This window comes from Oryctolagus cuniculus, chromosome 13 (assembly GCF_964237555.1).
Source record: "Oryctolagus cuniculus chromosome 13, mOryCun1.1, whole genome shotgun sequence".
In the NCBI taxonomy this organism is placed as follows: Eukaryota; Metazoa; Chordata; class Mammalia; order Lagomorpha; family Leporidae; genus Oryctolagus; species Oryctolagus cuniculus.
The window spans coordinates 15,099,767-15,121,140 of record NC_091444.1 but is presented as its reverse complement, the minus strand read 5'-3'; the positions used below and the strand labels follow the sequence as shown (position 1 = coordinate 15,121,140).

The window sequence follows — 21,374 nt, the reverse complement described above, 5'->3', positions numbered from 1 at the left end:
GGGGTGGGGGCAATGTGCTTTCTGTTGGGCACTGGGAATTCTATTCAACGAACCCTACCCTACCTGAGAATCAAGCCTGTCCAGGTCTTGGCTGGCTCTGGATCATAACCTTGAACAATGTAATTCATCTCATCTGCACCATTTTATGACAAGTCATTTCCAACAGCAACTGTAAATATCAGGATATGCATGCCCTATAATGAATCTGCCTGTGAAAATGAACCTTTACTTACTTGCTTTGCATTTGAAACATTCTCATATGAAATATATAGTTAGTAGTTAAATATTTATAGTTTATACCCAAAAAATTTTCGAAGGAGATCTTTATACCTGAAATGTTTGGAGACTTTCTTTTTTCAGAGCATTCGTTCTCCAATGACATCATTCTGGTAACCAACCTCAGGGGTTTGGCTTTTTCTGCAGGGATCCTAACAGAACACAAGTGCATAGGTATTTCTTGTAATTCAGGATTCATTAACTATATTTAACAAAAGCTCTCCTAGTAACTCTCCATCTTATACTTAATAAAAAGTCATATAGGCACACTTTAAATTTAACCACTTCAAATTTTTTATGTATTTTTTAACTCACTGGCAAACACATCACAATTGTTTGGCTTTCTCTTCCAATTAGCAAGCCTCCATTCTGATCATTTTTTTTAATTAAGCTGTTCCTTTAAATTCAAAATATTCCTTCCAGCTTCCATGGTAAATACAACCTGCTGGAAATAAATTGCAGCATTTATTTCTTTTCCTTACATATGTGTAAAACCTGAAGCACTTCATATTTATTTGTAGTTGGAGCCACTCAGCTGTAAGTAAAAGCTCCCTGCCTTGAACATTCTCTGCAGATTTGGCTAAGAAAACACTGAATTCTGTTTTCAGCCCTTGGGTCAGCTTCATGGATGTAAATCCCATATGGATGTAAATCCCATGTAGATGCTGTCACACAGAGATATTTAGCGCAGATAGCTATATATAGCACGTGGTCAAAAATGGCCACCCAGGACACATTCTACTCTTGTTTTTGTAAGGGTTTATAAAGATAGGATTTACTGAGAACCCATCAGAAAGGTAGAAAATTCCTGCTATGCCACACAGTTAAACTTTCTTTTTATGTTACAGTAGTCAAATGTGTCCTTTAATTTTTCAGTTTAGTACACCATTAAAGCAAAGCCCTAATTTTTCCATCATTTGTTATTCTCCTGTTCATTCTACAAAATCTGAAAAAAGGTTTGATTAAACTTAGTTTTACATTTAGCAATCCTCCAATAATCAACTTTAACACTGAATTTAAAAAAAGAAGAGGAAGAATTGAGTAATTCAGTTCTAAAAAGTAACTGTAAATTAAACAGCTAATTCTGTTTTTAAAAATCAAAAACTGAAAGTGGAGCTCAGTGTTTCTAAGAAGCAGAGACATCTGCTCAGTTTGCTGCTGCCAAGGTCACTACTGAGATCAGAGCCACCGCCCCACAGTACAATTGGAAGATGAGGACGCATTACTTCCAGGGCGAGCCTTTGTCCAGAGCTTTAGGCACAAGTGGGTCAAGTTGCCCAGTGATCTGTCTAATTAATGACTCTTGGCATTTAGTTTGCCTGATACCTCATGAATATATCCTACCCGACACTCATCCCTGACCCCCCTCCTAAAAAAATAAAACAACAACAACAACAACAACAACAACAAAAATAAACCTTACTTACACCTGCACTATCCAGTCAGGAGTTCTCATTTCTAGAAGTGTGCAACAAGAATAGGCTTTTTAAAAAATCTCATGATCTATACATTTTAAAATTGTGCTCTTTCAGGTTGACTTGAAGTCTGCAAAATCTATATCCCTGGAATTAATGCCTCTCTGCCCAAATGTTATACATATAAATAGCCCGAGATCACTTTCAAAGACTGAGCAGAGGGGGAAATGATTACATTCTACAAGTATGTGTTTAAGTGGTCAGAAATGTAAAATTAATAATCATTACTCCGGGGTTTTATGTGAGCCTGTGCTGCCTAAGTGTATCTGAACTGAACCACTCTTCTGGCGCAACCATACAATGCAGCATTGTTTCTCATGTTTCTGTGTATATGTTACTCTTTCAGTTTCATTTGTCCCCTGAAGTCTGTTTACCCAGGCTTCCTGTTATTAATTATGGGAAACAGGTTTTCTTGAAATATAGGAGAGACTCTTTTAACTCTTGTCCAGACACTTCAAGGCAAGATATTGATGATTCCTTTAATGTCTGCCCTGTGCCGGAAACAGAGTTAAAATACATTATGCTTGACCCAGCTTACAACTTCTTTCCTCTCACAGAAAAAAAAGACAAGAAAAAGAAATAATAACAAAACAAATCTGAGCAGCTTCTTTCCCAGTTACTAGACACTGAGATACAAAGTTGGGTGCTTCCGTCATCTGTCACGACAATTACCAGATCACAGTGTGACTTTGAACCCTAATAAGCCCACAAAAACAAGTTGCAAAGACTGACTCAAATAGCAGAGCCAAGACAATAAGATGTATTCTAATGTAAATATACCCATAAGGAGACAAAGTACTGACCTGATTATTGGTGTATTAGAAAGCTTTTCATATAGAAACATCTGGTCAGTCCCTCTAGCTGGCTCCTGTGTTTCTCTCTCTCTCTCTCTCTCTCTCTGAAATGGAAGCAAATACACTTGAATGCATTAAAATCAGAATGAAGCCAAAACATCTGGAAGTTTTAGGAGAACAGCAACACGGTTATGGGGAGGGAGGAGATATCCAGATTAAAAAATGCAGATGTTTAATTGGGATGTCAGTTTTGTTATAAGGAAATAAGAGCAGAAATAACCAGGAGCCACTGGTGGAAAATTAAAATAGTTTCATGAGCTCTTGCCAAGCTAAAAGCAATGAAATTGGTAACGCAATATGGACAGGGGCTTTCAAAACTGAGATCTGAAAATGTTACCATGTGCAATTTTGTAAATTAGCCATTTCCAAAAAATCTTTTTCATTAAAGCACAATAAAAGTTTTTGAGACCCTCTCTCTTTGGTCATTAACATCCGGCAGTTATTCGGGGGGTTTGGCTTTCATCAATGACAAGCTCATTCCCCCACCCCACTCACCCCCTTTCTAAGACCCTCTAATACTGCTGAGTGGCCAGAAATTACAGATGCAAGAAAAGCTGACAAATGACTGCTAGGCCCCTCCCCCTCCCGCCCCCGCCCCGTGCCTCAACAGTCAAAGCCCCTGCCGGAACATGCTTGAAAGACAAAGACACAAAGATCCCATTTTCTCAGTGAAAATAGATTTCATGTGTAAAACACTAGTGAGAAAAAATTGAAAGCTGACACATATGTGCAATTTCAGAGAGGCAGGGCTGAATATTTCAAGAAGATTGAAATTGCATTTGATTGCATCAAAGCCTAACAAATGTTGTTGAACCTAAAAGTCTTTTCAGTCTGTAAAAAAGACATTCAGTGGCAAGATATTTTATTTTCTTAAGCGCATGGTTAGAGAGGAAAAGGAATCTTGGGCTCAGTAGAAAGATGTTGATTACATACTACTGTTGCATAAAGAATTAACACTTCTGGCTCGCATCACAGGCTCTACAAAATAAGGGGGGAAAGATTTTTTTTTAATCCCTATTGAATCAAAGGGTTCGGTAAGATAATATTAAATCCTTATGAGTGTGTTTCATATAAAAAGAATCCCTTCCCAGGAGCCCCAGGGTATCATTACTGGAGAGGCAGCAAGTGGTTTATTAGAGATTCAGACCTCGGCATCTGAGCTTTGCCAGGCATGCAAGTTTTAGCTTGTGTGCCCAGGGCCTTGCCTTCTTCAGTCTCTTCTGGCTTCTAACAGTGCGGGCCATCTTGTCAACCTCCACACCACGCCTGCAGTGTGTAGGGCAAAGGCTAGGCCTGGGAGACAGAGAGAGAGAGATCCTCACTTATCAAGGAAGATTACGCTTTTCTTCCTGCCTACCTGCCCACCCAGTCCATTCCATAGCACTGTGTTCCTAATAGGTGGACTCAAAACTTGCAAAGAAAAACCTTGGCTTAATATGTTTTAGAAAGTGTTAGACCATTAAGAGGTTAAAATATAATTAATAGTAGCTGTCAAGGGTAATAGACCAAGAAATTGCACTGGGGATATTTTAATTAAAAAAAAAGTTTTACAACAAATTAAAAAAAAATTGAGAACACATTTTCTACTCTCCCAACTTCTTCCAAGCTTTTGCAAATCTTGAATTTCTTTAGCCAATAGGAACATCAGAGAGAGTGAGAAAATTACTTCATAAACTATCAGGAGATGACTGAAATAAAAATGAGAATATTAAATAAACCCTCTGGCCATTAAAATGCTTTACATAAACTCTTTATTCCTCCAAGCGTATTCATGTAAGGATACATTCTAGCTGCCACTTCCAGCCTCAGGAGGATGCAGTATAGCATTTAAGCAAAAAATTTGCAACATTAACTAATGAAACATGTTTTATTTGGGGTTTTAAGAATCTTCAAACTAAGTGCTCAAAGAATTCATCTGTTTGCTTGTTAAAAGAAGGCACTTTCCGGGTTCTAGGCCCAGTTGCTCCTCTTCCAGTCCAGCTCTCTGCTGTGGCCTGGGAAGGCATAGGAGGATAGCCCAAGTGCTTGGGCACCTGTACCCACATGGGGTACCAGGAGGAAGGACCTGGCTCCTGGCTTCAGATCAGCATAGTGCGGTCCATAGCGGCCATTTGGGGAGTGAACCAATGGAAGGAAGACCTTTCTCTCTGTCTCTCTCTCTCACTAACTCTATCTGTCAAACAAAATAAGAAAGAAAGAAAGAAAGAAAGAAAGAAAGAAAGAAAGAAAGAAAGAAAGAAAGAAAGAGAGAAAGAGAGAAAGAGAGAAAGAGAGAAAGAGAGAAAGAGAGAAAGAGAGAAAGAGAGAGGAAGGAAGGAAGGAAGGAAGGAAGGAAGGAAGGAAGGAAGGAAGGAAGGAAGAAAAGAAATGAAATCAGCCCAGAGCTATGTGGACGGAACACAACCTAACAGTTGATTGTTATAGTTGTTCAATTTTCAGAATGTCTCAACATTCTGTAACATTATATCTAATGCTCTGTGATAAAACATTATCTTAAAATAGTAGTTGTGACATGCATGTATTTATATTAATTCTCCTTCCTCTTGTTAGTCATTAAATGGATGTGCGCAGAACAGCTAAGTGAGCCAGGGGTGAATCAGCATGGTGTGAAATTCCAGGCAGAAAATGCAGTATTGCTAGCCCCCGACACACACATTGGCTCACCCCCTGCCTCTACCTCGGAAGATAGGAATTGAGGGGAATACGAAACATGAAGTGCAACACACTGATCCCAGTTTCAGCCAACAGGGTCATTCACGCCTCTTTACATGTGCTTCCTAATCAGTCCCTGGAGTTTCACACCAGGTGCCAATGAACATAGACTATCATGGAAGAAAATATATTGTAATATGGAAGGTATTCAAGAAAAATACTTCTGAAATGAAAAAGTAATAGAAATACATTCCTGAAAAGAGAATGCATAGTGACTCACCGAAGCTCAACAAATCTATACATTTTCAACCACATAATATATATGTAATATACAAGAGAGATTGTATTTTTATACAAAATATACAATAAAACTATTTTTATAAAAGGTATTAGAATTCTCTAACTCTACATGAAAAAGAAAAAATACAATTACTTGTCTTCATTTAAGCCTAATGGAAAGGGGAAAACTACAGTCATCACATTAAATATTTTCTCACTTGAAAACTCAACTATTATACTAGAATGAGATAAAAGTATCATAATCTATTAGATAAAATAGTCCTCTTAAATAAGTTAGATTATTAAAAACAAAGCAAATACATTTAAAATGTTTGGGAATAAAAATCCAAATTTTGTTAATAATTGCATTAATGTTATTTAATATTTATAAACATTTTTTACAAATGGAATATGCATTTAAAGGGAAACCAGTCCTTCCAATTAATTGGTATACTGGAGGTATTTCAAACCTATTTAGTTTCTTTTTTCAGGATTTTTGTGTTGTTATTTTACAAAGTTTTGATTCGCAGAGGATAAAAACCTTGATTAATGTTTTCTGGGTCAAATCAGTATCTAAAAATATAGAATGTGAAAGGCAAATCCCTACAGACTGCTAGACTGGAAACTACCCCCATAAAAGGATGAAAAATAAATTTTAGCTTATTTTCTTATCATAGACTGAGTTTCACGTAATATCTGTTTTTGTTTTGCATAGGGATCTTGGCAAAATTGCCAACAGATCCATTAAGGCAGTTGGATCTACATCTTCGATGACAGTTCCATCAAAGTTGGGGAAACATGTCATGACTTCAAGGAAGAATGACGCTTGGTTGGTTAGACCCTAAAATTAGGACATGACTAAGGTACGTCATTTCTTTGAGTTCCATCAAAATGCTTTGCTCTTTTCATCACAGATAATTTCTTTTTCTTTTCAAATCTCTCTCTCTCTCTCTCTCTCTTTCTCTCCCCCTCTTCTTTTTCTTCCTCTCATTAGCAGATGTCTTTTATAATTGATGCTGTTTGCTGTCCTTTCATCAAAGGCATGCCACATCATTTAGGCAAACCAGCAGACAGGGTACCTAAATACACATTAGAGGGGCCGGCAGCCAGAAGACGTTTTGACTGTCTCATCAGGCAGTTAGAATAAGCATTTTGGTGCCACTGAATGCAGTGCTGTATTCAAATAGTAGCTTTCATCTTCACTTTTCTAAATATAAAAGTCAACCTTGAAGCCCTTTGAAGGACCCAGCCAAACAACACGCATATAAAAGCAGATCAGTAAGGCTTGGGAAAACATCCTCATGTCAAATTTGTAGGATATCTTAGTTTGTTATTGTTGTTCTTTTCCAGAAAGACCCACAGGTAAATGATGGCTCCAAGAAGACACATGACAGTGTCATTTAGGAGAGTCACGATTGTGTGCGCTGGTTGCCATTTTATGTTCTCAGCAGAAGTACAGATACAGATATATAGATATAAAACTAGTTATATAGAACTAGTTATATAGTTGAATGTGTGCAGATATATATATATATATATATATATATATATATATTTTCCAGGAATGTCTACTTTTCTCTGTATGCAAAGCATATTTAAAGTGTCCCTCCAAAGCTATACTCATTTTTTTTTCTAAAGAAAGAAAGCAAAAGAGAAAACAACACCAATAGCAAAAGAAAACCTTTGTCAAGTGGTCAGACAGACTGGAACTAGAGGATTATAGGTAAGGGGGTAAAATGCAGGGTTGAAAGCTATAATTTCTGGTTCTGTGGTGGCAACCAAATCAGCTGCTGGAAGGGAATACAAAGACCCGGCTCCTTGAGGCCAGAGGATGGGGATAGGACACTTGCAGTCTGGCAGGCATGTCCCAGCATGCAAGTTGTGCTACGTGGTGGTGAATCCTGGTCAGATCCCTTCCCACTTAGTTCTTGTCCCTCTGCCCCTGGTCAAATCCCTTCCCACTTAGTTCTTGTCTCTGTCGTCCTGCCTGGGTCCCTTACTCTCCATCTGAATTTATCTTGGTTGTTACTGATTCCAGTTAACTTTTCTTCATCTTCTTTCTTTTCCTTTTCTCTCTCTCTCTCCCTCTCCCTCTCTCTTTTCTTAATTTAATTAATTTGATTATATTTGATTTCTTTAATTTTTTCTCTCTTTCTTTTCATAATTTGGCCTTATCTTTATATTTTCATTGCACTCGACAGAATCATGGAGCTGGTAGAAAGCATGGAAACTGCCTGTCATACAACTCAATGTTGTGTGATGCAGAGACTGAAGCCCAGAAAATAATCTGTTCTAAGTTATTCAGTTTGTTTATAAGTGCAATTGGCTTAATTATAGTTTTGCATATATTTACACAAAGAAAATATTTGCTCTAAAACTATTTCTGGGAAATGTTTGAGGAGAAAGTAATCATCAAAATATGTGCACAGTTAAATGTATCTATCATTCAACATCAGCAAGAATATGTATTGAAATTGTCTGTGATGTCATTCATAGGAAGAAACCTGCCTTAATTGCTAATGTATCCTCTGACTTCTGTGTATGCATAAAGTAGGTAAGCAAACCCAAATTCTGTGCAAAAATGAATATTATTTTTGTGTACACATACAATTTCCATTTGACTTATTTTTATTATTCATAACTCACAGTTTTGTAGTCTTAACCACAAGAAAGGGATTACTCAGAGGACAAAAAGGTAAGGTATCTGACAAATTGTGTCGGAAATTTCAGAAGGTTTGTTTTCTCTACGACTGGTATTGTGTTTTTTAAAATTGTTTGGGAACAAACCTTGTGTCTCCTGTATGAGTATTCCTGTAAGAACTGCAGAAGAGCTATGGAAGCAAAACCAGATAGAGTTAGATCCTATGAGCAGGAGGAACTGATGACATTCTATAGAAAACATACCTTGTGTTTTTATACATAATAGACATAATATTTTAAGTGTATTAAAATATTAATAATCATTTATACTAAACAAAATTTTTAAAGTTTTAATTCTGCCCCTCATCTGGTTTTGTAGTTTTTCTAGGAAAGGCAAACAATTTAAAACAAAATCACTCTTATGCAAATATTTGAAATGTCACACAAAAATTTTTGTGGCGATTTTACTGGAAATGAGTATTTGTGTAACTTAAACAAGTGGAGTGTCTTTCCTCCAAAAAGCTTGCCACACTGCCTGAATGTTAACAATGCAAGTTTTAGATATACTTAGAAATCATAATTAGGGTAACTTCTTAGTTTGAAACAGATTTTGAGTCAAGTATTTAAAAGATGAACATTTTCATGAAATAGTAATCATAGATGGTTTCAGTAGTCAATACTGTCTACTACTTACTTAAACTGTGTGCTTCAGTATTAAAACACTACATGAAATAGAAATAATTATTTAATAAAAAAGAATTGAAGATTTGAACCAGAATTTTGTTGCAGTCTGCAGGTTTATGTTTCATGGTCCCTAAGTTTGACTAAACATCATAAGATCTGAATTGTCTCCATTATTTTTACAACTTAAACAATAATATAGAAATATAGAGTACTTGTACTATATCATCATGAATTTGGACTTAGGGAAAATTGTTTCCCCTTACCCAGAATGGTACCCAGAAATCAGCACAAATGAGAATGAGCGTAATTCTCTTTTCCTGGTACTTCCGGAAGATGAGTCTGTGAGAGCTGAGCCTGATATTTGTTGTCTCATGCCATATGAAGAGACCCATGACTGATGGCAGAGCTTGTAGGTGTGTGTGGTGTTGGTCGATGCCTCAACTCTGCATAGATGATCAGGCTTCCTGCCAAATTGTATATCCTAGAAGCTTCAGGGGCAGGAAGTGCAGCAGTGTCACCTGCTCGTACTCTCCAAATAGCACTGCAGGATGGCACTCAGTGAAAATTCAAACCAGATTGGATAAAAATGCATCTGCTGTTTTTATACTGCAGATGAATTATAAATATATAGCAGCATTTGTCCATTGTTAACTTTATGTTGCAAAGTTATACTAAATTTAAAATGGCTTCATCAGCTATGGAAGCCTCTAAACACCCTTTGGATAATAAAGAGAAAGCTATAGCATATATTGTGGAATTTATGGAAGGCAAGCTGAAGACATATATGAATCAAAAGTATAGTTTTACTTAGAAAGTGTGCTGTGCTTTTGTATTTTATCAACTATTTAATCATAAAGATGGTTTAGAATGAAATGAAGTATCAGTATAAAAACGTATGTGATTTCCTACTCATAGATCAACACCAATACATTTACATGTGTGTATGTCCCTTTTAGAGATAGCTATACTTATCAGAGGGCCTCAAAAAATTCATGGAAATGGTATATTTTGAAAAAGCTATACATAGTTTTTAAAAAATTTTGCACCAAAATAAATTGATCCTTTCAAAAATGGTTTAATTATTTTTTTGAAAGAGTTAGAGGGAGGGAGACAGAGAGAGAGAGAGAGAGAGAGAGATTTTCCATCTACTGGTTGACTCCCAAAATGGCCTCAACAGCCAGGGCAGGACCAGGCCCAAGCCAGGCCTCAGGAGCCTCCTCAGGGTCTCCCGCATGGGTGCAGGTGTCCAAGGACTTGAGCCATCCTCCACTGCTTTGCCAGTTGCATTAACAGGGAACTGGGTTGGAAGTGAAGCAGTGGGGACTCAAACTGGTACCCATATGGGATGCTGGCATCACAGACAGAAGCTTTATCCACTATGCCACAATGCCAGCCCCCTCTGATGGAGAGCCACCTGTCTAGGCAGCTTTGTGGTCTTTAATTCTATGCGAAATGAGTTACACTGATTCTTTCATTAACTTTAGTAGAAACATCCCATATAGAACTTATATGTCCCAAGTGAAGAATAACTTCAGGGTGCAAATGTTTCTGCTGAGAACAAAAAATAGCTGATTTGCCCTTCATTCGTTCTTCCAAACTCTTGGAGATCTCCTTCTCGAAGACCTTGTCCCCGGTCTTGAGTGGAGGCACTAAAACATAAACGTACCAATATTTCTTTTTAATATTTGAAATTTTAATAAGTTCTCTGGATCCCTAAAAGGTGAGAGAGCAGGTTTGTCGTTTTTCTATTTTTTTAAAGATGTATTTACTTATTTGAAAGTCAGAGTTATACAGAGAGAGGAGAGGCAAAGAGAGAGAGGTCTTCCATCTGCTGGTTCACTCCCCAATTGGCTGATCCGAAGCCAGGAGCCAGGGACTTCTGGGACTCCCACACAAGTGCAGGGGTCCAAGGCCTTGGGCCATCTTCTTCCTGCTTTCCCAGGCCACAGCAGAGAGCTGGATTGGAAGTGGAGCAGCCAGGACTAGAACTGGTGCCCATATGGGATGCCAGCACTTCAGGCCAGGACATTAACCTGCTGTGCCACAGCGCCAGCCCTGAGGTTTGCCTTTTATTTAGACCCTGAATTGGACAGTAAGAGTAGACACGAATGCAGTTTCTTTCAGGCATTAATTGTAATATTACTCAACAAATCACCAGGAGTTGTAGTGTTAACTTTAGACGTGAAACTGGTGAGGCTCTAAAGCTCCAACTCGTAGTAACTATGTAATTATTCACAGGAAAATGGTGTCTGCTTGTAGTTTAAATGTTTTCTTCTTTGTGAAATAACTGTAAGTAATGGTGCTTCCTTTCTATATGTTGCTTTTCATTTACATTGCAGTCAGATATTTCCCTGGTAATAAATACCGTGACAAGCAAGGAGACTAGTTGATATGAGCACTTACTGATTCAAGTGGATTTGATTATGTTCAGATTGCAAGGAAATTTTAGCTCCCTTTAACAATGAACTATGTCACTATTTCTTGCAACAGTTACTGAAGAAACTTTTAACTAATTCTTATTTTCTTTCTACTTATTTATCTTATATTTTTTAAAATGTATTTACTTATTTTATTTGACAGAGAGGGACCTCCGTGTTACATCTGCTGGTTCACTCTCCAAATGCTCACAGTGGTTAGGGCTGGGCTAGGCTGAAGCCAGGGGTCGGGAACTCAGTTTGAGTCTCTCATGTGGGTAGCAGGAACTTGAGTATTTGGGGCATCATCTGCCCCTGAGGCACATTACCAGAAAACTGGATGAGAAGCAGAAGTTGGACTCAATCCCAGGTACTCCGTTATGGGATGCCAGTGCCCTACAAGGCAGGTTAACTCCCTGTGCCACAATGCCTGCCCCAACTATCATGGAATTTATTTTGGTAGGGTGAGATGGGGTCAAAGTTTCCCAAATTTTAGCTGTATCAGAATTACTTGGATGACTTTATAAGGCAGATTGCTAGGATTCATGCCCAGTTTCTGATTCAGTAGATGGAGCCTGGAAGCGTGCATTTCTAGCAAGTTCTCAGGTGACCCCAGAGCACAGAGAATCTTTGTTCTGCAGGCATGTTTAATTTCAAGTGCGCCTCCTTAGTCTGACTTGCTAGCTTTCTCATGATACAAAATGGCAGAGTATGTGCATATAAGCAAACAATTTGTATGAACTTGTGTTTACTCATTTACAGTAGACAAAGTCATCTTTACTACCAGAAACAATGGCTTATGAAATGGTTGTTTTAGTGAAAGATAAAGAAATCTTAAAATAAAAAAAAGCAGATAAAGTACTCCAAATAGAGATTTTGATTAGCTGAAAACTATTTTTAATGCCCACTATGATTAGGCTGGCAAACACTTTGCTCTCAATATTTTGTTCCTAATTTTGCTTAATCATACTTATTCCACCTGCCACAAAAGAATTCATTGATCCCCCTCAGTGTTCATCTCCCTGATGTATACAACAACCCCTCTCATCCTTCCTTTGATATTCATATTCGATACCTTAGATCTGTTTCAAGGCCCTGTGAATTCATTACTTTCACTTAAATTTTGGCAGATTCTTATTCAATTTAAGATATCATTGAACTACAGGGTATCTGATATATTGAATAAATTATCTAGGCTTCAAAAAAAGCTGTTTCAAAGTTAGGGCTACCTTGGATGGCCAAGGAAGCTGTGTGCCTCCATTGTATGGATAGTGTTGAGAATTCCACTCCCTGGAATCACATAGACACGTGTTCCTTAGGCAGACATATTAGGCCAGGTTTAATACGACAGGTGTAAAGTTCAAGACCTAAGTCCCAAATTCTTTGGGATGGAAGACATGATATAAGAATTGCACCTGTGATTTACAGCTATTTAGTTGACTGTGACTAGCTCAGTATGAGCCAATAGTAATTTGAGAATCCACAAAAGTTATGCAGAGCTTAGCATTTTGGTAAAAGGATATGGGATCTGGTATGAAGGAGATGAAAACTCTCTGTCTTCAGGGCTGGTAGATCAGAAACAGCCACTTTTCATAACTCTCGTGGTATCTACTACACTGTGTTGTTTGAGGTAAAACCAAAGCAACAATTATCCTGTTCACTTAGAAAAAATATTAAATTAATATCCACACTCAATATGGTAAGTAATGGAGACCCATAAAAAAGCACAAGCTGTTGTCAAACTGAATATTTTCAATTCCTTTCAATAATCCATGAATGAATGTGTTTGGTTTTGACAGTGAAATATGCTAAAATAATGTAGTCTGAAATTTGCCTGTAGAAATATGGAACCTTGAATCTAGCTTTTTCTTGAAAGCTTCCCGAATATCAGAGAAAGTTGAGAAAGAAATTATTCTAGGTTGACAATTGGGAAAATCACCATCTTGTCATTTCACTTCAGTCACTAATATCCAAAAATAACTTTAACCAGTGTTACAGATGCATTTCTGTCTGTCCAAATATTTTATGTCCTCTTAATTCAGTAGGTAAACTGTTGTGCTGGTACATGTATAGCTGAACTTTATTAGTCGACTCTTGGCATTTTAAGACCAACTTTCCCTCATAATGCCTGTTGACACCTGCAGATGTTTAGCAAACCCAATAATACAGCTTTCAGAGTACTTACTCTCTTTGTTTTCCAAACATTTTTCTGACACAAAATTTTCCAGAGTAAAAAGAATACACAGCCTGCCACACTTCATCACAAAGACCTCCAGTTTCTAATGTGCATATCCAAAGCACTGACATTAATGCCGCTCCCAGGGTTTTCAATGAGGAGGGTGATCCGTGATAACAAAATTGTATCCCTTCCTTCCTGCAATTACCTCACTATCCTTACAGCCCTGACATCTGGAAACCCACTGCTACTGTAGCAGCTGTGACTCCTGTCCTATAGCAGGAAGCTAACTGCACATTCCAAAGAGCCCCAATTGTTTTGATATTTTTCTGGCAGCTCCAACAGTTAGGACATTAGAGAACATACTGTTTTGTGCCAGCCATATTCTGGAACCATATACAGAGGTATAAAGTGTTACAATTGGAACCACTCCTGGGTGTTGGATGTTGGCCTTCTCTTAATGATGTATGTAACTCTACATTGTGGACATATTCCAAATTTAGCCATTCTAAATATAATGTATGCTAGAGGAGGAACCTCATACTGCTCCTATCAAAGACTCTCAATGTTTTATTGTATGACCCTGTTTCTGCCATCATTTACTCAAATGAACAACATGGAAGAAGATTTACCCTGTACATGCCCCTACTTAAATTGTTGGGAGGGAACTGACAAGTCACTGTGCTCTGAATTTGTTCATACGATGGCTCAGATAACAAAGATGTTTAGATATTTATAAATTTGGAAGAAATCAAGAGAAGTACAGAGTTATTAAGTTTTGGGCAAACCCACTTGCAGTTTGGCTTCACTCAGTGTCTGAAACTATTTTGTGTTTTTCAGCTGATAAAGTCTGTAAATTTTATATTCACATTGCTTTTATACATTAAAAATCAAAGGGAATGACTTCTGGATTGATAACTGTTCATTTATCTTTGAAAAGCTACAAATAATGATTATGTTCATTTTAAGAGCATTAGTGGTTTTTGTTCAACAAATTAAGAATGAAATGGGTTTTGGTAATGCCCTATAATTACTTTACTAATCAAAATGATTGCCAATGAGAAACTAAACTGTTTTGCTGCAGAATAGGTTGAGGATTGCTCTGATTCATACCATAACATCACAAAAAATACAACTGTGTATTTAGTTTACACATTTTATTTTTTATTTCTGTTTTGTAATCTTTCCTACATTTCCTCCAAAATATGACAGTATTCTCCACCTATTTCTTATTTAATTCCAATTTAATTTAATATTTATCTAATTCCAATTTATTTTAATATTTTTCTTTAGATTACAATTTCTTTATTTCGTTCTCTCTTTACTTTCTGTCTCATGATTTAATAGTTGATTTTAAATGATTTAAAAGGACATATGCGGACATATGCGGGCCGGCACCATGGCTCACTAGGCTAATCCTCTGCCTTGTGGTGCCGGCACACCAGGTTCTAGTCCCGGTCGGGGCGCCGGATTCTGTCCCGGTTGCCCCTCTTCCAGGCCAGCTCTCTGCTATGTCCTGGGAGTGCAATGGAGGATGGCCCAAGTGCTTGGTTCCTGCACCCGCATGGGAGACCAGGAGAAGCACCTGGCTCCTGGCTTCAGATCAGCGCGATTGTGCCGGCTGCAGCGCTGCGGCCGCGACGGCCATTGGAGGGTGAACCAACGGCAAAAAAAGGAAGACGTTTCTCTCTCTCTCTCTTCTCTCTCTCACTGTCCACTCTGCCTGTCAAAAAAAAATATATATATATATATATATATGCTCTTCTTTCATGGACTATAATCTCTGATGCTCTCTTCTGGTTATAAACTGTTTGGTAGTACAGCTGAAATATATTTGGTATGCTACTGATTCTGTGTGTGCTTAAGCATTTTGTGAGTTTTATACAACCAGAAGACTTGTGCATTCTCCTATTATTTTAATACCCCAATGCATACTGAAGATTTAAAAACTTGTAACCATAAAATAAATACTTATTTAGACAGGAAATCTTGCTAGACAATCTGCCTTGGGTTTAAATTTGTAACCATTATAAATTATGGATTCCAGAAAGATGCTGGTATGCGTTTTGTTTAAAGCCATTTCAAAATCATGCACTAAATATACAGTGCTTTCTCTAGGATTGTTTTTTGTTGCTGTTCATGCTGCTTGCCTTTTTTATCTTGACCATAATTCACTTTTCATCAGCATGTGATGAGACAGATGATATTCTGGATCAGTCTGGGGTTATTCTTGATCATTCATAAGCAGATAAATTATTTTCAGAATCAATAAAGCAGAATTGATCACATGCGATGGTGTTTTTACACAATGTACTTCTCATTGCCAAAGGATCCACTCCCATTCCAGGGTCATGGCCACACCATTCTGTGGTCAGGACTTCCATTGGCACTGGGGAAATACAAGTATGTCTGGGCCAAGACTCCCATGGAGGTGACCCCCTAGGATCTTTACTCGTAAGACACATATCATCACAACTGGGTGATAACAAACATGAGGTCTAATCTTTTCAACCAAAACATCTCAATTGGTCTCCAGTTTGACTGGTAGGGAAAAAAGCCTCTGTTTTGTTGAATACAAATCACTTCCAAATATTTAGACACACAAGGTCAATGAAGAGTTCAAGTACTTTAGTTTTGATTTTGTTTTCTTGCTGATGGGCGATTTGAACAAATGCCCAATGTGTTTGAATTATTTTCCTTAAAGCATAATTTATGCCAGATACGGTGCTTATTAACCCTTTTCTTGCCTTTTCTGATAGTTTTAAAGGACTTCTAACTTTCCAAAGATCTTGGGGTCAGAAAGTTGACTCAGAAAATTTTGTTACATCATGGTATGATAAAGTATATCAATACAGAGAAAAATAAAAGAAATAGATGATTTGTGTATACAGCACCTTGCCTTCAAACTATTCACACTGACTTTACTGAAGTTTATTATCAAGGTTTTTCCACCTGAAACCATAAATTTTGACAGGATGGAAATGTTATTTGGGGTCATTCAACATCATCCCCCAAATTTTCACCCAAAAAGCAACTTAAGTGTAATGAGATAACTTTTCACTTTTCATGTGGCACATGACATATTATAGACATCATGAATCTAAAATGAAAACCTCTGACATCATACTTCCCTTTCGAAAACATAATCTGTGTACCTAAAATTATCTAATGCCAAAATGCTGTTAACATTTCACAAATTGTTCAAAAATTTAGAGATTTGATCCGGAGAGCATTCAGTGTGGCTTTGCAAATGTCGTAGTGTAACTTGGATCATAGACTATTAGCTTCTGCATTTCCTCACATGGATCAAACATATGTGCCTGTGTTATGCTTGGTCTTATAATAAAAAAAAATATATTCTCTGTTGTTTAAAAAGAGGCATAAAAGAGAGAAGAAAACTACAGCCAAGTGCAACTAGTCTGTCCATGTCAAGACATTTGAAGTTAGAGTCCAGTTACTTTCAGCCCAGATGCATGTATTTTGGGCACATTTTTCGAGCACTGCATAATCATAATGTAACCTAAAATAACAATGGAAGAAAACCAAGCTCCGATTGATAGAACGTACTTTACTTTTTATGTGGTGCTAACAAAATAACTTAGATGGAAAATGAAATCTGTCTTCATTTAAGACAGAAGCACAAAGACTTCCTTCTGGACAGCAGACTTTGGCATTGCAAGATCAAAGGAACAACTTTATCTGCACTGTGACTACAGACCAAAAGATTTTACAGTGTCCCTGTCTCCATGCGAGAGCTTATGTGTCTCAAATGGCATTTAAATTATAGCCCTCTGTAGCCAGGCAGTCAAAACACGTGTCCTCTGAAGGGGCACCATATTATAATCTGTCAGGATGTCCCACTTAAAAGCTCTTCTATACTGTACTTGCCCTCATTTTTTTCTCTTGCTAGAAAATTTGAGCAAATTGTCTTCTCAAATAGAGTTATGAGTCGACCTAACCAAGATGGACAAAAGGCACACTTTACATTACTTTAACTTAATGGATTTAAAAACATTTATACGTATTTTCCCTTCAATTTTTTTCTGGAATACACCCCTCCACACACATTTTATTATTTTAGACTCTTTGTTTTCCATGTGGTATACAACATAGACATATATTACATGAAAAGAAATTGTGTCCATTAGAAGATTATAGGTACTTTTTCTCAAAACAAAGCATTTTATGTTAATCTGATACATAATAGAGTGACTGTTCAATATCGAGGAATTATATATCAGGAATCACTGAATTCTGGTGTAACACTCAGTACAGGTGGCGTGTTTCAGATGTCATTAAAGAGATGCCTTAATTAAAATATATACTTTAAACATAATGTTTATTATAGTGACAACAGCAAAGACTTCCTGAAAATTAGGATTACATTCAGAATATGCTTGCACGTATAAAACTGTTACATTTTCTGTAGCATTGAACTTTTTTCTAAGATGGATATAAGTGGTATAGGTAATCAACTCAGTATTAGATAGATAGATAGATATTGATGAGGAATTGTAGGTTTTTTTGTTTTTTTTGTTTTTTTTGTTTTTTTTTTTTTTTGACAAGCAGAGTGGACAGTGAGAGAGAGAGAGAGAGAGAGAGAGAGAAAGGTCTTCCTTTGCCATTGGTTCACCCTCCAATGGCCGCCGTGGCTGGCGCGCTGATCCGAAGCCAGGAGCCAGGTACTTCTCCTGGTCTCCCATGGGGTGCAGGGCCCAAGCACTTGGGCCATCCTCCACTGCACTCCCTGGCCACAGCAGAGAGCTGGCCTGGAAGAGGGGCAACCGGGACAGAATCCGGCGCCCCGGCCGGGACTGGAACCCGGTGTGTTGGTGCAGCAAGGCGGATTAGCCTAGTGAGCCACAGCGCCGGCTGAACTGTAGGTTCTTTTTTTTTTTTTTTTTTTTTTTTTTTTTTTTTTTTTGAACTGTAGGTTCTTAAAAGAGCAAAACCTGAACTGTAGGTTCTTAAAAGAGCAAAACCATTTTTTTTCCTCGGCTACACTTGTAACAAATGAAACAAACACAAACTTTGTTTCCATGCTTCGGACTTCACACATTTTCAAGAGTATATTTAAATAATTAGAAAAAACGGATTTTAAAATCACATATTCATTTTAAGATTGAGATGCAAGGTGCTTCTTGAAGAAGAGTAATTTTAACCCACTCATTTTTTTTTTTTAAATTAAGGTGGTATGAATTTAGGTGAGGTTCAACTGAGAATATCTATACCAGAATATGTGTATCTCTTTTGAAAAGCTGTCAGTCACAACTGACTTGATTCTTAAATGTCCATACTATTTTCACAAATTCTTATTCCTATTATTTTTGTGTGAAAAACACTAATTTTAGAGTAGAAGCAATGGGAACTTCTGGGCGCTTAATAGGTTGGAAGAGTAAAGTCTTTTTCTCAACCTGGAAATACCACAGTCCTTTCAACATATTTTATTTACCTGACAAACCAGGTAAGGAAAGTATAGGCGGCTGGCGCCTTGGCTCACTAGGCTAATCCTCCGCCTTGCGGCGCCGGCACACCAGGTTCTAGTCCTGGTCGGGGTGCCGGATTCTGTCCCAGTTGCCCCTCTTCCAGGCCAGCTCACTGCTGTGGCCAGGGAGTGCAGTGGAGGATGGCCCAAGTGCTTGGGCCCTGCACCCCATGGGAGACCAGGATAAGTACCTGGCTCCTGCCATCAGATCAGCGCGGTGCACCGGCCGCCACGCACGGGCCGCGGCGGCCATTGGAGGGTAAACCAACGGCAAAGGAAGACCTTTCTCTCTGTCTCTCTCACTGTCCACTCTGCCTGTCAAAAAAAAAAAAAAAAAAAAAAAAAAAAGTAAAGAAAGTATAGGCTCTTTATTGAGAATGGGACCTACTTAACACTCATGTATCACTTTCTCAATGAATCAGGATTGGATGTCTTCACACCTAGTAGACATTTGACCAAAAATCATGACATATTTTATTGTCAGAATTTGAGGTAGCTAAATGGGGATATATAATGGAATGCTTTGATTAATTTTTTCTTTTATTGAGAGCAAAGAAAAGAAGAATGAAAATTTTTTCAGGGATAACAGAATAGAGTAGACAGAAACATTCTTGATATGTGGGAAACCGTCATTTTATATCTCCATTCTCCTCTATCTCCCAAGCCCAGGATATATCCTAGAATTACTTGGGGCAGGGGGCTATTGTTTAAAAAATACAAAAGATTATAAGCAAAGCAACAAACATCTGTAAATCTGTTACCCACTTTAAGAACTAGGGCAGCAACAGAAGTGAGGAAGCCAGCTTTGTGCAACTGCCTTCTCCCTCACTTGCACAGGGCCTCTCCATACAGTCGTGTACAGCGCGTGCGTAAGAGATGTAAGAGATGTTTACCTCTACACAGGCCTGATACTAATCATGCCCCTTGAAGGGTATCATGCTCACCTACACAGATTGTGACAGTGGCTCTGCCAGTTTTCTGAGCTGTGGGATAGTCTGTGTGTCTGTGTGCACTATATACAATAGTTTTGCTTATTTTGAGCTTTAGCGAAATTATAATATCTTGAATACAGTAATAATAGAATCAGCTTTTCTGAAGTTATATTTCTAAGAATCATGTACACTGCTGCTTATAATTACACACATATGCTTATTTACTTCACTTCTATACAGTGTCCCACTACATATTCTCAACTGATTTATTTGTTCTCTTGTTTGACGTGTGAATGAGTTGTAATCTGCTCTGCAGGCACACAGTTGCTGTCATAACTATTGTTATTTAAAATTTTTCTTTATTTATTTGAGAGGCAGAGACACAGAGTCATGAATCAGTACTTTAATTTCCAGATGCCCAAAATGGCTGGGGTTGTACCAGAGCCAAAGCAGGAAGCCAGTAACACAACAAGTGTGTGTGTGTGTGTGTGTGTGTGGCAAGAACCCAGCTCCTTGAGCCATCACCAGCAATTTCGAAGGTCAGCATTAGCAGGAAGCTGGAGTCAGGAACTAGCACTAGGAATTAACCCAGGCACCCCCATGTGGTTTGCAGAAGTCTTCACTGTTCAGCTAAATGCCAGCTCATGGGTAACCAGGTTGCAGATGTGTCTTGGTGCACCTGGACAAGAAATGTGCATATGTGAAAAGTGAAACTTAAAACTCTAGCAAGTGCATATAAAGATTATGATATGAAGCTAGAAAGACTTTTCTTTAGAAAACCTAAAAAGTCTCTCACACTTTCAGCATTTGTACAAGTGCTGTCTGTGGATAGGTATCAATTCCAATTTAAGTAGCTACATGAGTGGTTTTATAAAATACCTACCTGCCTTGCTAAATTAATCATTCTATCCAAATCCATTATCTAGCACAGGAGATAAAGCCAGAAACATCTTGGTTGTCTTGATATGGATTAAAAATGTTTATTTTAAACTTGGGAAGTGGGAATTAAGGTTAGAGGATACAGCCAAAGCAAATAAGGTTAATTTTACTGCTTTCTCACACAATTACAAATTATTTATGAAAACACTGAATATGAGCACCAACAACTAAGATTATAATTACAATCCTAAATATAAGGAAGCAGAGACATGTACAGAAGATTTTTAGATAGGATGTTTTTGTTGTGGATAAAACGTTCTTGATACAAAATTGATGGTCTGAACCATTTTAAAAGAGTGCACTTCAGGGCTGTTGGGCACATTTGCTGGCTTATGCAACCACCATTGCCAACTATCTCCAGAGATTTTTCATCTTCCTAAACTGAAACTTCCCACCCATTACATAACTACTCCCATCGCACCTCTCTCCATCCCCTCCCAACTTCCATTCTATTTCTGTGTCTATGAACTGGACTATTCTAGTTACCTCATATCAGTGAAATCATACTATATTTGTCTTTTTGTGATTGGCTTTTTTCATTCAGCACAATGTCTTCAAGGTTCATCCA

General features: G+C 37.8%; 2 long non-coding RNA genes across 2 annotated transcripts in view; both read left to right on the top strand.

The window, feature by feature from the left end:
• Positions 1–8,914, top strand: part of LOC138844857 (uncharacterized) — a 38,486-nt gene extending 29,572 nt beyond the window's left edge. Inside the window, exons 2-3 of the long non-coding RNA XR_011381241.1 lie at positions 6,252–6,399; positions 8,033–8,914. This is a non-coding gene — a long non-coding RNA (uncharacterized lncRNA). The remainder of the gene's footprint in view (positions 1–6,251; positions 6,400–8,032) is intronic.
• A 5,933-nt stretch (positions 8,915–14,847) lies between these two features.
• On the top strand, positions 14,848–19,291 carry LOC138844858 (uncharacterized). Its single transcript, XR_011381242.1, has 2 exons — positions 14,848–17,968; positions 18,414–19,291. It is a non-coding gene; the product is annotated as an uncharacterized lncRNA (long non-coding RNA).
• Positions 19,292–21,374: the final 2,083 nt, after the last annotated feature.